Below are 14799 nucleotides of genomic sequence, written 5' to 3' on the forward strand. Positions count from 1 at the left end.
TCATATCAAATGGTTTTACTGCATCCAACGATAATAATATCTCTGGGGTGTTTGACTTTGCGGATGAATATATTACATTAAACAGGCATCGAAGATTGGAAGCTAAGAGTTTGCCTTTAATAAATCCAGTTTGATCTTGTGATATTACAGAAGGCAGCACTTTCTCCATCCTTCTAGTTAGGACTTTGGAGAGTATCTTAACATCATTATTCACAAGTGAAATTGGTCTGTATGATTCACATTGAAATAAGTCCTTATTTTGTTTAGGAAAGACGGTGATTAATGCTTGGTGAAAAGTTTGAGGTAGAATTGATTGTCTCTAGCTTCTGTAAATGTTGCTAATAAGAGAGGAGGTAGCTGAGTGGAGAATCTATATATATAAAATTCTTTTTGTGTTTGAAACGGAAAGGACATATGACCACGGGTAATGAAAATTACGTATGACCACAGAACATATTATAATATAGGAACTTATTATTTGTGTGAGAGTTATTTTACTGATATTGAAAAGAAGAAAAAAGACTGTTTAAATAAGGAGCTGGGAAGGTGAATGTAAAGAAGAAGCCAGCGGTAAAGCATGTGAGACTCCGTAATAAGAGCGGATGGGTGCAGGGAGAAGGAGTGCTGACTATCCTCAAAGGACTTTCGGAGCACACGGCTTTGCTTTTATGGTGCGGGCGTCGGCCATGGATGGATGCTAACACCAAGACACCCGGATGAGACGGACTTCTTCCTTCAACAAAGGAATCGTCACCAGGCCGGTAAGATCACTTCTTTTACATTTAAATTCAGTATACGAGTCAGCGGAACGTATCTGACTTGATCACTGGATTCATTGCTATTTGTGTGAGAGATATTTTGCTGATATTGAAAAGAAGAAAAAAGACTGTTTAAATTAGGAGCTGGGAAGGTGAATGTAAAGAAGAAGCCAGCGGTAAAGCAAGTGAGACTACGTAATAAGGACGGTTGGGTGCACGGAGAAGGAGTGCCAGCTAACCTCGAAGGACCTTCGAGCACATGGCTTTACTTTGCTTTCATGGTGCGGGCGTCGGCCATGGATGGACGCTAACGCCGAGACACCCGGGTGAGATGGACTTCTTCCTGCAACAAAGGAATCGTCGCCTGGCAGGTGAGATCGCTTCTTTTACATTTAAATTCAGTATATGAGTCAGCGGAACGTATCTGACTTGATCACTGGATTCATTGCAGATTTCCCAGACCATGTGAATTTAGACTTTAAAACAAAGTTGATATAAAAGAGACTGGGGAACGTGTGGGGATTGTGTGTGTGTCTAATTTATATTTTTGTATATAGATGTAATATAGGTTTAAGTACTGTGAATATATTTGTGCTGTTTGTAAATAGGGTAGTTTCTTTTCCTTGCTTACTTTCTTTCTTTGCTGTTTCGCCATTTTCTGGGGAGTATATTATAGAGTGTTTAAGGGGGTGGCATATTAATTAGGGTTTGTGTAGTTATTAAAGATTTGACAAGGATTTAAAGAGTGTTTATTGTTTTGTTTGATTTATAATATATTCTTTTTTGATTGTTTAAAGAATTGTTGGGGTGATTATTTCCTTTGTATAAATTCATAAAAGACAACTCCAGATGAGAATATCAAATTGGGGCTAAGGTTCGGTTGGGTTCCATACTTAATAGAATTAATTTTCCTAAGAGTAGGAGATTTTTGTGTGTGCTGGGCTCCTCATTCAACTTAAGAGGAACGTGCTACACCTTGATAGTAAAAGAGATGAAGAAAACAGCTTTGCGTCTTTCTAATTTTTAACTGCGCCGAGCTGGAAACAATGTGAAGACGAGACCGGTTTCAGCGAGGAGGGGTCGTAAGAACAAAGTGGACACTGGGAGGCGCAGAATGTCGGGCTTTTTTTCCTGGTCAGCAGCTTCGCAGTTTCGGGCAGTATCCTCTCTTCTTGCACTGTTTCTCACACTTCAAGTGCCCCGCCGGTTCCTGGGACAGTGGAAATCTTTGCAAATAAGTGTAATCGGCGCTATCGAAGTGGGACTCTCTTGGTAAATTGCAGTGCACGGCTAGTTACTGTCACTTAAGATGAATTCGGGTCACTAAAACCCTGCAACATTCAAGGTTGCTTTTGTGATGAATTCTTTTAAGAAAATGGAGAAAAAGATGTACCGACCTCTTCATGTTAAGTATTAGACTTTGGAATTGTTTGGACCTTCTGCCCATTAAGCACGGAAAAGCAGCGTCCACATTTCTCAGAATAATTTTTCGCTTAAATCACAGGCACATAGTGCAAGGTTGTCAAGCAGGTAGTTTGCCCGAAACCACTGCAGTAGTACTCAGTGTATCTTTACTTCTTAAATTTTAATGTTTGACTGTTTAATAATTTATACGCTTCTTATATCTTCTTCAAATTCTTTTATCAAAATGTTTTACTAATTAATAAGTAATATTTATGTAATTTCTATTTATTGTAAATTCTCTTTGTTTGTTCAAAAATAATATTGGTAATTAACAAACTTATTTTATAAATACTACATTTTAGTTTTTTTCGCTTGCACTCAGTGAGCGAAGCCACTGGGTAATCAGCTAGTTTCTTATAAAATTCAACAGGGTAGCCATCAGGGCCTGCTGCTTTCCCTCTCTGAAGTGACTTTATAGCACTAAGTAATTCTGATAGCACCAGAGGTTTATCCAATTCCTCTGCACTAAGAGTATCTGTTTGTGGTATCTGTAATGCATTCAGAAATACATTAGATTGTGTGTTCTCTTCTTTAAACTCAGTAGAATATAAGGATTTATAGTAGTCTCTAAATGTGTGCATTATATTTTTATGGTCAATGATTTTGTCTCTGTTTGTGTTGGTGATTGCTGGGATTGCACTGGAAACTTCTTGCTTGTGGATTTGTTGAGCTAAGAGCTTATTAGCTTTCTCTTCATGTTCATAGTAATGATGTCTTGATTTAAAAATGAGCTGTTCAGTTTCTTTAGTTGTTAAGAGGCTGAGCTCTAAATGCAGTGCCTGCCTTTTCCTATGAAGATCCTCACTTGGACACCTGGCATGTTCTTGATCTATTCTAGTAATTTCGCTGGTTAGCTCTGATACCTTCTTGGTTTCTAATTTATTTCTGTGGGAAGATATGAGATAATCTGTCCTCTTAAGAAGGCCTTCAGGGTTTCCCAAAGTATTCCTGCAGAGACCTCTGAGGATGTATTTGTCTCTAGAAAAAAAACTGATTTGTTTTGATATAAATTTTGTACAGTTCTCATCTATACTAATAAAAGGCAAAGCCCTCACTGACTGACTGACTGACTGACTGACTCACTCATCACTAATTCTCCAACTTCCCGTGTAGGTGGAAGGCTGAAATTTGGCAGGCTCATTCCTTACAGCTTACTTACAAAAGTTAGGCCGGTTTCATTTCGAAATTCAAAGCGTAACGGTCATAACTGGAACCTACTTTCGTATACTATATACGGTCATAGCGGGCAGCTCGGTCGCCGTGTCAGGCGGTTGCGTCTTGCGTCTTGCATCATCACGCCTCCCACGTGATTGAGTGCCTGCCCATATAAGGTAAATATTCGCGGGTGAAGGACTGTGCTTAGCATATTCATAAGCAAATCCACAACTGTGGCTAAATACTCACAAGCGAATCCACAAGTTCATAGGGACGCTGTCGCTAAATACACGGAGGCAAATCCACAAGTTAATAGAGCTTCTGTTTCTAGATACGATCCCAATAATGAAAAGCGGCTCATACGAAAACAACAGGTTTGGCTCAAAAAAGCCAATTGTGGATTTGCGTACAACCCAAACATACATTATGAGTCTGACAAAACAGTACATATTGGATCCATGGATGTTCACTGTGACTATTGTCAAGCTCAGAAGTGGAAATGCGAGTCTCCTGGTTTGTGCTGTAACGGTGGTAAAGTCTCTGTCACTCTTTTACGTAAGCTTCCTGACCTAATTACGTTCGCTTAAAAGATGCTATTGACAAAAACGACACTGATTTAATAGAACTTGGTCAAGCTGTGATATTACCATCTTCCTTCACTGGAGGACCTCGCTATATGCACGAGCGTACACAAGACGCAATGACATACGTACGTCATTATGGCCGCCCTGACTTATTCATCACATTTACTTGCAATCCTAAATGGCCTGACATCACTGAAATTCTCCTTCCACGTCAAAAACCTCACGATCGCCACGACCTTATCAGTCGTGTATTTCATCTCAAGATTCGCAAAATGATAGACTTGCTCACGAAGAGTAACATTTTCGGCTATACAAATTGCTACATGTACACCATAGAGTGGCAAAAGTGAGGTATTCCCCATGCACACATTCTATTGTGGCTAAAGGATAGGATTAAACCAGCTCCCATCGATCAAGTCATCCGTGCGGAAATTCCTGATCCACAGACTGACCCTGCCCTACACAAAATAGTAAAATCCACCATGATATTTGTTTGTTCAAAACCTTAAATCTCCGAAAGTTCTTCACCGATTGCTTTTAAATTTTGACACAACGTTGCATTCGAATACGTGCGTGTTTTTATATACATATTATATAGATGTCACATCTGTGACAGGTAAAAACATGCTTTTTTTAAAAAACACAGCGCCATCTGTTGGACGTAAAGGCAACACACACCATACTAAATATTTTACGATTCTATTTCAATGTTTCGATCAAATACATTTGTAAGTACGTGAATAAAGGCAGCGACATGGCAGTTTTTGGCGTGCAACCAGAAAGAAATGATAGGAATGCGGTCATACATATCGATGAAATTGCACAGTATTAGGCTGGAAGATACATAAGCAGCAATGAAGCTGTATGGCGAATTCTTTCATTTCCCATACATGAACGAAGTCCAGATGTTGTTCACTTAGCAGTACATCTAGAAAATGGACAATGCGTTTATTTCACAGCTGCAAATGTGCAACAAATAGCCCTGAATCCACCGGCTACAACGTTAACTGCTTTCTTTACGTTATGTCAAAATGACGCGTTTGCGAAAACACTGCTGTATTCGGAAGTGCCTACGTATTACACATGGAATGCGAGTAGAAAATCATTTGAACAACGCAAACGAGGAGAGCCAAGTCAACGGACAACCTGGCATATTCAAAGAAACTACGATAGGCAGACTGTACACCGTGCATCCCAATCAAGATGAATGCTTCTTTGTTCACCTGCTGTTGGTAAATGTGCCCGGTCCAACGTCTTCCCAGCAATTGAGAATTGTCAACGGTGTTACACATGCCACTTTCCAAAGTACATGTCAAGCTCTGAATTTATTGGAGAACGACCGATACTGGGATGTATACATTAATGACGCGTGCAACACGTCACATCCAAATCAAATTCGTGCATTGTTTGCAATCATATTGACCGCCTGCTCTCCTTCATCTCCAACACAGTTATGGAAGAAATATAAATCGCACATGGCTGAACATATTTTCCGTCAAATACGCAAGTAAAATTCAAATATAAACATGGATGTCATAGCAGACATCTACAACTAAGTGTTGATAATGATTGAAGATTTGTGCTTAGAAATCGCGAACAAAGTTCTCGGTCAATTGGGAATGCCATCACCGAATCGATCTGCTGCTGCTTCGTTCGATGTAGAATTATGTCGTGAACAAAATTACAACACGGGTGATCTTCTGTCGTATGTGCAATCAAATATTCCTAAGCTAACGCTTCAGCAAAAAGGTATTTACAATCAAATAATGCAAACTGTCAATAATGGGGTTGGAGAAATCTGGAAATTGGGAACGGAAAGGTGCCGGTTGATCTGACCTCAGGACGAATTTCATTGCCTCATAACTTCTGCAATTTAGTGACGTCAAAAGAAGAATTGGTTGAAAAAGTATTTCCTAATATTCAAACCAATTATAAGAATCACGATTGGCTGAGTGAACGAGCTATTCTTGCTGCCAAAAACAAAGACGTCTACGAACTTAACAATATTATTCAGTCTAACATTCTGCACAGACAAATGGAACAACAAAAAATATTGTATACCCACAAGCATTGTGAAATTAAGCATATTAGAAACGTGCACTTTCTCTTTTCTTTCTTTTCCATTTAACCAGACTGAGGCAACTATTTTTACTGGCGGTGGCTCAGGGGAGAGAGTTTTTATTCCTCGCATCCCCGTTATACCCTCTGATCTCCCATTTCAATTCAAACGCCTCCAATTTCCAGTAAGGCTCTGCTTCGCAATGACAATTAATAAGTCTCAGGGACAGACCCTACAAAAGGTTGGCATTGATTTGAGGCAAGATTGCTTTTCACATGGCCAACTATACGTTGCATGCTCAAGAGTAAGCTCAGCGCACAGCTTGGTCATATTACAACCGGAGGGCCGAACTGACAATGTGGTATACAAAGAGATCCTTAACAAATAATTATTGCTACATTTTCCCTCAGTTTATTATTTAAAATTTTAAAGCAGTACTTCACCGCTGCGAAGCGCGGGTATTTTGCTAGTCTGCTAATAAAAGTGGGTTAAGACACCATCTGTGAGATGAGTATGTGGGGCTTAATGATTTTAGCTCCAAGATCAGAGTGGCATGTTCGGAAATAACAATAGCGTCGTATATGCAAGATTTAATCGTAGGCAAGAAATTATTATCTATAAAGAAATAATCAATTCTTGAGTAACAATGATGCACTGGTGAGTAGAAGGAATAAAGTAGGTTCTTGAGTTTGGGTTTAGAGACCTCCAGGGGTCTGATAAGTTGTGGTCAGTTACAAACTGTGTAATTGTCTTTGCAGTGTTAGATGTCATCAGCCCTGTGACAGGAGACCTATCTAAAACTGGATTTAAAACACAATTAAAGTCCCCAGCCATTATAATTTTATGAGTGTTCACATTGGGAATGGATGTAAATACATTTTCCATGAATTCCCTATCATCTGCATTTGGTGCATAAACATTTATCAAAATCACTTTACAGTTAAATAAATTGCCCATGACAATCACATACTGTATCTCCCTTCAGGATCAGATACTACATCGGATACCACAAATGAGACCGTTCTATGTATAAGAATTCTCACACCTCTAGTTTTCTTTGTAAAGATGGAATGGAACATTTGGCCAGTCCAGTCTTTTTGCAGCCGGAACTGATCTTTGCTTAATAAGTGGGTCTCTTGTAAAAATACTATTTTAGCGTTTAGACCTGTTAGGTGAGAGAATACTTTCTTTTTCTTTAATTCGTGATTCAGGCCTTTAACATTCCAGTTCACAAAGTTAACTGTCTCATCATGGAAACATTGATTCTGAATTTTTGATGTCATTTTGTAGTCTTAACTGGGAGTGAGACAGCTTTGACCTTAATTTCCAATTTTCCCAGGAGTTATTGCCATGCAGCCTATTGTTACGTTGGTAATTATAATTATAAGGATTAAAAGGATAGATTAGATATAGCTTGCTCTCTTTCTCTTCCCCCCTTATCCCCCACTCCCTATTTTGCCTCCCTACGTGAGGGTACCCCACTTCACAAAGTCCCAATCCTCTGAAATACCTAGAGACAGAGCACATCCAAAACGAAACAAGTCCCCCAGCAGCGGCGTTTGAGGATTAAAAATAGAGATATCTATTGCCGATAAAGTCTAAATATTATAAGCTTAAAATATAATCTTCAACAGTCTTCAAATATTAAGATAGTAAACCCAGGGAATGGTGTTAAAAAGTGGCCCTGAATAAGCATAGTAAACCCTAATGCAATAATAACAATAACAATAAACCAAGGGTATCATTTAAACAGTCTCCTTTAGAATAGTGAAAAAATAAAAAAATATATTACTACTTTAATTTCTTCCACACATATGCGTATAATTGTAATTAAAACATAAACAGAAAGTGGCAGAGAAGAGAAAAAGATGTATAATTATGGTACCAGTATCATTGCAAGCTGATCAGACAGCAGGTAATATCTTTTTGCCATGCCATGACGGGATGCGATTCATGATCGTATTTCAAAAAATTGTCAGGATCAGCTTTCTCAACTCTTTTTCTGCTTCCTCCGTAGTGGTGAAGATATAATATTTGTCTTGAATATCCACTGTTAGTTTGACGGGATACAAGAGGCTGTATTTGATATCGGTTTTCTGTAACCGCTGTTTAATGTTGTAAAAAGCGGGACATTTAGCAGCTATTGAGGGTGAGAAATCAGGAAAAATATGAATGTGGTTATTTTCAAATATAATCTCTTGTTTCTGTCTGAGAAGTGAAATTACATTAAACTTAGATTTTAATCTCTCAAAGCACACAAGAAGAGTCCTAGGTTTGGAGGTATTTGATCCATGTATGCGATAAGCTGCTGCTATCTCTGTGTCTGATTTAAAGTCCTCTCCAATTATTTTTGAGAAGAGTTCAACTACGAATTTCACTGGGTTTAGACTTTCACGATTCTCAGGTAGACCTTCGATTCTAATATTATTCCTTCTGCATCCATCTTCCAGAGCAGCAAGTCTGTCTCCGAGTTTTTTGCATTTGGAATTCGCAGCTGTTGCTTTTTCATCAGCGGTAGATGCCAAATGTTCGGCTGTTTCAATTCGAGTCATGAATGTCTGCTTAACGTCTTCCAGCTGATCGGCAAGTTCTCTCAGTTTAGACACATTTTCCTGAATGTGTTCCTCAATTTTTCCCAGCATACCATTAAAGGCTGCATCAAAACAATAATTATACATGTTTTTCCAAGTCTTTATTATCCTGCTGCAGCTCCTGCATTTCCAGCCGCAGCTTCTCGTTTGTCTTCTACCTTGTCTTGAGCAAGCCATTTATTTTATTTTATTTTTCTTTTCCATTTCTTTCTGACCCCCTCTCTTGTTGCTCATGTTTATATACTGTAGTAGAAACTCCTCGGGTTGGGTAAATACAGGATACCTCGGGATAATAAGAAATAAGAGAAAAAATAAAGCCGCTGCTAACGGAGCTCTGCTTCAGACGTCCATCTCCCGTAACGGACGAGACCAACTCCAGTCCTGATAGACATTGCTCCAACCCCAGCGACAGAAAAGATAAGTCTTCAGCCGTTGCAGCAGAGGATGCAAAATTTGCCCTCCAATTCCAACCTGTCATGGGCTATGTCCAACAAGGCAAAGTAACCTTTGGTTCTGGAGCATGGAATCCAACCTGCAAAAAGGCTGCTCCTTTGGAATTGTAGCTGATATTTTGTACATTGTGTTTTGTACATTTTACTTTGAGATCTGATTATTTTACCTCAGGTAATTCAAATAGTTTATTTCCTAGATGTAATTTTGGTTGGGCTCTATTGATGTTATCATTTATGTTTTGAAATTTATCATACTGCCATTTTGTTTCAGTGGACATTGTCATTTTGAAGAGTTTTTGTCATAGTGTGATGACTCATTGCCAGGGAAGTGGTCCTGGAACTTGCGCTTTGTGATCTCGGTAGTGTGCTGTGTATTATCTCACCATCAAAATTTATGGATATTCCAATTAATATTTTCGAGGGTTAGTAGTGTTTAAAGAAGACCCAAAAATTAATAAACTCAGTGTAGATTTAGAAAAACTCAATATTTTACAATATCAGGATAAGTTAAATGTCTTCCTGAATAAATGAGTTTTAAGTTGTTTTTAAAAGAATGAATTGAGTCAGCTGATCTAATTAATTTAGGGAGGTCATTCAAAAGTCTGAGTGAATTATAGCTGAAGGCTTTGTCACCCATAGAGCACAACAAGATTGCCAGAATCAGTGGACATTAGTGGGCAGAAAGTGGGTATAGTAATGGAGGAGGTTACTGATCTAATCCGGTGCAAGGCCATTTAAAGCTTTGTAGGTTATTAACAAAATTTTATATTCAATCTTGAAAGACACAGGAAGCTGGTGAAGATGAATAAGGATGGCTGTTATGTGTTTGCTGTTGCAGGTCTTTGTAAAGACTAATGTAGCTGAGTTTTGAACCACCTGGAGCTGTGATAACAGAACAGAGGGGTCTTTGAATACTTCATTATTATTAATATTTTTGCTTTTTTACTTGGGGTGCATCTGCAAAGCATGCAGTGCTTAAGAGTTGTGCGCTGACAAAGTTTTGGAAGACACGCCCCTTTACTAAAGCAGGATTTTCTGTGCATGGAAAATGATATGATCAAAGAAAAATGTATTACAGGCATGTATGTATTATGTTCATGTGATACATACATGAAACGCATCCAAAAAATCACTTGTGATTACTTAAACACATTAAACACACATGTTGTTTTAGTCCCTTATATCCTACAGCACTCCTCTCCACTCTGTGTCATCCCAATACTTGGGTAAAAAAGATGTGATGCCTATCTATGGCAGAGTAAGTCAGTTTGTGTTTCACAAACGGAGTTAGTGAATGGACTAAATGTTGCATTGCTTTCCTCCTCACTACATTTTTTTATTTGGCAAACACTTTTAAATAACTGAAACTTAAAAATTCTGCTTCTTAGTAAAAAAATAATATACAACAAAATTGAAAAACAAATCAGAAGAATCATAGGTTATTTTAAAATAATAAAAAAATAACAGCTTGTGAAGGGTAAACCAAGTGTGCAGAATGGCCCGATTTGATACATTTATAAAGCTGGGTAATGGTCGAGTGCTACAGTGGGTGTCCAGTAGTCAAAGAATAACATGCATGATTAAAGTAATTAGCAATATTTGCCCTTGTCTACGTTGATTTCAACCTGTCTCAGGTGGGTTGCACAGCTTCTTCTTTTGGCTGCTCCCATTAGGGGATGCCCCAGTGGATTATCTTTTTCCATATCTTCCTGTCATTTGCATGTTGCTCTGTTACACCCATCACCTGCATCAATAAACATCCTCTTGGGCCTTCCTCTTTTCCTTTTTCCTGGTAGGTCTATCTTTATTGTCCTTTTCCCAATATACCCAGCATCTCTCCTCTGCACATGTCCAAACCAATGCAATTCTGCCTCTCTGACTTTGTCACCAAACCATCCAACCTGAGCCGACCCTCTAATGTTCTGTTCCGTTCTATCCATCCTCATCACACCTAATGCAAATCTTAGCATCTTTAACTCTGCCACCTCCAGCTGTGTCTCCAGTTTTTTTCTGGGTAATCTGGTTCCCCAAGCACTTTTCCTAGCTGTGCCTGTTGTAAATCTATATGCCCTGTCCATGGTTGTTTCCTGCTTTTAATTTTATCTTATATTCTCTGGTTCCAGTAAACAGAGTTTAAGCATGAATTGACGGAAATTGTAAAATAAAGAAAACATATGTTGTGTTGTATTGTATTATATATTGTTACATTAGCAAAGCACCTTAAAAACTTATTTTACAAAATGACTTCACTTAATATTATGGACCAGTAAGCTAATTTTGATATTTTAGTGTGCCCTTATTGAGACACCCCACCCAAGTTTGAAGACTAATGTAATACTCCATATTTTCATTAGCCATAGGTCAACATCTTTTATTCCTGTGTGCAGCTACTCCAATGTTTTTAATTGACTGAACAGGAATCCAAAAGTGTAGGTTTGACCTCATTTAAAAATTCATAAAGGAACATCTTTATCACAGAATTGCATAGAAGTTTTTGGGGAAATTCAGTCAACTGAAAAATAGATTTCCAGTCTGAATCAAATGTTTCTAGAATCCAGTTTAACAGTTAGTTCTATTTGCACATTGTTCTTTGGATGATATTCTGAAGACATAATTTGAGTTCTGACCATAGAAAAGAAGAATTTCCAAAAAACGTGAGACAAAATGAGGACAACTATCAGAAATAATGGTAAATGTAAATGAAAGAATTCACTAATGACATTTTTAGCCAAATTGTTTAAATATGGGTACTTTTTTAACAGAGTAATAAAGTGATCACTTTTAGAAAACCTATCAACAATAACTAGAATAGCAATATAACACTGAGTGAATGGGAGATTGGTAACAATATTTATAGAGATGTGTTCCTAAAATCCACTATGATGTGGAGGAATAAGTTGCTGAAATTCCATGGGAAATTATGGGGTTGTTTTAGCACTGTTACAGTTTTTATATGGCTGAACAAATACTATAATATCGTATGCATATTTTCCTACCAAAAATAAAGTTGGTAATGTTAAAGATTCCTGGGAGACCAATCATAATTGGACAATGTCCTCACACTAGAACAGTCTTAGAACAGCCTGAGAATTTAGAGCTGCCATTACAGTAGCTACAATGTATTCAGGAGTGTTAACTTGTACTGCTACTGGTGGAGTTTGGTGGGCAGCTGGAGTGAATCAGGAGATGAAAAATATATTCAAGCAAAATCAAAGCAAGAGTTATAACCAAAAGATCAAACTAATGTGTGTCAAATCTAAATAAAGGAACAGATATCACAAAATATCAGAGACAAGTTTGAAAACTGGAGGTTGGAATTGGCACTTGGAAAACAATATCCACAACCCTGGTCATTAATTCTAAAAATGATGCTGTCATGTTGATAATGTCACATGGTGAGACTTCAGGGACTATGTTTCCTATGTTCAAATAAATCAAGTCTGCATACGAATTATAAACAGAAACTGAAAGTAAAGATGAAGTCTCCATAATTCAAAACTTACTTAAAAAAATTAGCGCAGACTGAACAAAAAATTATGAAGCATACAGTAAATTAAAGAAAAGTAAGCTAAGATAAATTAAGTACTGTGGCATACATAAATTTCTTGGTGGAGGGTAACATTTTTTGCTACAACTATCAGAAAAATTTACTTGGATTATGTTTATTTCAGCGCAGTGGGTAGCGCTGCTGCCTCGCAGTTAGGAGACTCAGGTTCACTTCCCGGGTCCTCCCTGCATGGAGTTTGCATGTTCTCCTCGTGTCTGCGTGGGTTTCCTCCGGGTACTCCGGTTTCCTCCCACAGTCCAAAGACATGCAGGTTAGGTGCATTGGCGATTCTAAATTGTCCCTAGTGTGTGTGTGTGTGTGTGTGTGTACGCGCCTTGTGGTGGGCTGGAGCCCTGCCCGGGGTTTGTTTCCTGCCTTGCGCCCTGTGTTGGCTGGGATTGGCTCCGGCAGAACCCCGTGACCCTGCAGTTACGATATAGCGGGTTGGATAATGAATGGATGGTTTTTGCTAATTTAATTTTTTTCTGTTAGATTTGTTTATTATTTGTTAATTTTATTGTGTCTCTTTAAATGTGCTACCATTTTCTGTATTCAGTAGATCAAGCCCCAGGAAGCCGGGACACCCTGACATCATTGCTGCGGGGTCCTCCTTCTGGCTTTAAATTTGGTCAGAAAGAGAAATCCAGCAGTGGGGCATTGAGCTTGTTTTAGGAATTGTTTGAGTATCACCTATCTTTGATTTATTTCTGGTTTTTGGATTTCTTAATATGTTTCTTGGTTTTTCTCTCTGCATTGTGATTTGATACTTTTCTTCTCTGATTGCCTTTCACTCAAATTCTTTTGCATTTGTTGCTTTTTTTAAGCACTTTGTTATATTTTTGTATCATTGTTAATTAATTTTTCATTTTTAAATAGTCCTTGTTGCCCTTTTCTTCAGAAGTCAGAGGTTTACTGCCATCCTCTCCCTTCTATGTTTCTGGGACATTTGTTTTAAAACCAGCTTCCCATTTTTAGGCCTGAGCAGACCATTATCTGGATGTGGTAGTTGAGGACTGGTTTATTTACAGTGAGACTCTTCTCAGAAAACCAGTTGTTCCTTGCTTGATTTATGGGTCTTTTGGAGGCCTCACACCCTGAAAAGCCTACTGAAAAGCAGTGAAGGGATTGAGTTTTAAGCTTTGCTTCTTTTAAGCCATTCCTAAAGCAATAGAAACCCCATACTTCTAATTCTTTAGTATAGTGATTAATTATTGAATTATGATGTTTATCCTGGGAAACCTAAGAATTAATTGTGTCATAGTACAATAAGTTCCCTACATACAAATGAGTTCCGTTCCGAGAGTGCATTCACAAGTCCAGTTTGTTCGTAAGTCTAGCAAAGTTAGCCTAGGCACAAAACGAACACAATGTAACCTTCAACTCTTATAGAAAACATGTACATGTACAGCTATTTGTATATAAGAGAATAGTTTTTTAAAAGTTAATATTTGTATTTTGTTACAGATTTCTTGTGTATTTTAGCAATAAACCATTCATCTGGAAGTCCCTATTGTGCCTGTGCTCTACCACACTGCTTGGTGTTGTATGGCATGTTAATGTGGTTCTCTGAGTGAAGAAGAACTTACCCTTAATGGGTTTCCAACTATGTCCATGTATTATTGTTGAACATGAATTCCACACATCTTGGGCTTGAAATAAAGCACATTAACTCAGTGTAAACAGAGATACAGCCCTAGTGCCAGACACGTGAACTAACTTATACGCTGGTGAGAAATTTTAAGTTATGCTACAATTTTTTATTTTTCACTTATTTAAGTAATTTTTAATTTATTGGACATGCACTTTCACATCTTTGAAAGTTGGTAACCTGAAGGTTCATATGTCAGGGACTTAATGTACTTTAAATGACAAAAAAATCAAGTGTTCTCAAAATGTAGACTTCCTACTTGGTGTTCAACAGGAGGTGCAACAAATACTAAGATTCCATTACCATTGGAACCACCATCCATGAAGATAGCCCATTCCTTACATTTGTTAATACCAAGCTGTCTAAGCATCTTTGAAGTAATATGTTCTGTGGCTCCAAAGATGTTTATGCAGAAAAGACCTTAGTATTTACGTTAACAGAAATCCAATTATTAGAAAGGGTTTGATTGCAATTGCCAAACTTTAATCTAATTTAACTCAGCAATCCTTAGATAGGATGGGTATTCTAATTCTTGTGCAAC

At 37.9% G+C, this 14799-nt stretch overlaps 1 protein-coding gene across 1 annotated transcript in view; it reads left to right on the forward strand.

Annotated features, from left to right (window-relative positions):
- Positions 1 to 14799, forward strand: part of LOC114657565 (serine/threonine-protein kinase Nek11-like) — a 327143-nt gene that overhangs the window by 146520 nt on the left and 165824 nt on the right. The window lies entirely within an intron of this gene.

The sequence above is a fragment of the Erpetoichthys calabaricus genome, chromosome 9 (assembly GCF_900747795.2).
Source record: "Erpetoichthys calabaricus chromosome 9, fErpCal1.3, whole genome shotgun sequence".
Classification (NCBI taxonomy): domain Eukaryota; kingdom Metazoa; phylum Chordata; class Cladistia; order Polypteriformes; family Polypteridae; genus Erpetoichthys; species Erpetoichthys calabaricus.